We start from the raw sequence: 554 nt of genomic DNA, 5'->3' as shown, positions 1-554 counted from the left end.
TGGGAGATATCATAGAGGCAGAACTATCGCTATAACTATAACTATCAGTATTGTCAATTTTGTACAAATAAGGAACAACCGGAACCACAGGAAGTGTATGAATTAATAAGCACTTAAAAGAAAAAGAAAAATGCTTTTGTAATGGACAATCCTGCTATGGTAGGATTGCATTTTTATATTTACACACACTAAAAATTATATTTCAAATCTCTCCTAGGCAAATATATTTACTGTACATGTAGGCTTAATCAGCAAGATTAATACCGACTAACAGCTTCTACCTTTATTAATATTACATTTTCAATGGAGCCTTTTCTAGCACTGCATTATATCCTACTTGTCTGCTGTTAAGGAAGTGGGTCAGCTCTCTGTACAATACCTGGCTGTTCTCCCCACTCTGTGGATGTAGGTATTAGCGTCTTCTGGACAATCAAACTGCAAAACCCAGTTCACCACGGGAAAATCTGCGGAAAAGTAAAAACGTTATTTTGTACCCTAGGGTTGTTGAAAATACATGATTTCTAGAGGTCCTGTCCATTCAGGTAGAAAGCAAT

The 554-nt window shown here is 36.3% G+C and overlaps 1 long non-coding RNA gene across 1 annotated transcript in view; it reads right to left on the bottom strand.

Annotated features, from left to right (window-relative positions):
- Nucleotides 1-375: 375 nt before the first annotated feature.
- The window catches only part of LOC121302947, a 1,476-nt gene continuing 1,297 nt past the window's right edge, over nucleotides 376-554 (bottom strand). Inside the window, exon 2 of the long non-coding RNA XR_005947737.1 lies at nucleotides 376-464. This is a non-coding gene — a long non-coding RNA (uncharacterized LOC121302947). The remainder of the gene's footprint in view (nucleotides 465-554) is intronic.

The sequence above is a fragment of the Polyodon spathula genome, chromosome 30 (assembly GCF_017654505.1).
Source record: "Polyodon spathula isolate WHYD16114869_AA chromosome 30, ASM1765450v1, whole genome shotgun sequence".
Lineage (NCBI taxonomy): Eukaryota > Metazoa > Chordata > Actinopteri > Acipenseriformes > Polyodontidae > Polyodon > Polyodon spathula.
Note: the sequence above shows the minus strand (reverse complement) of the source record. Positions and strands in the feature narration are given on the sequence as shown.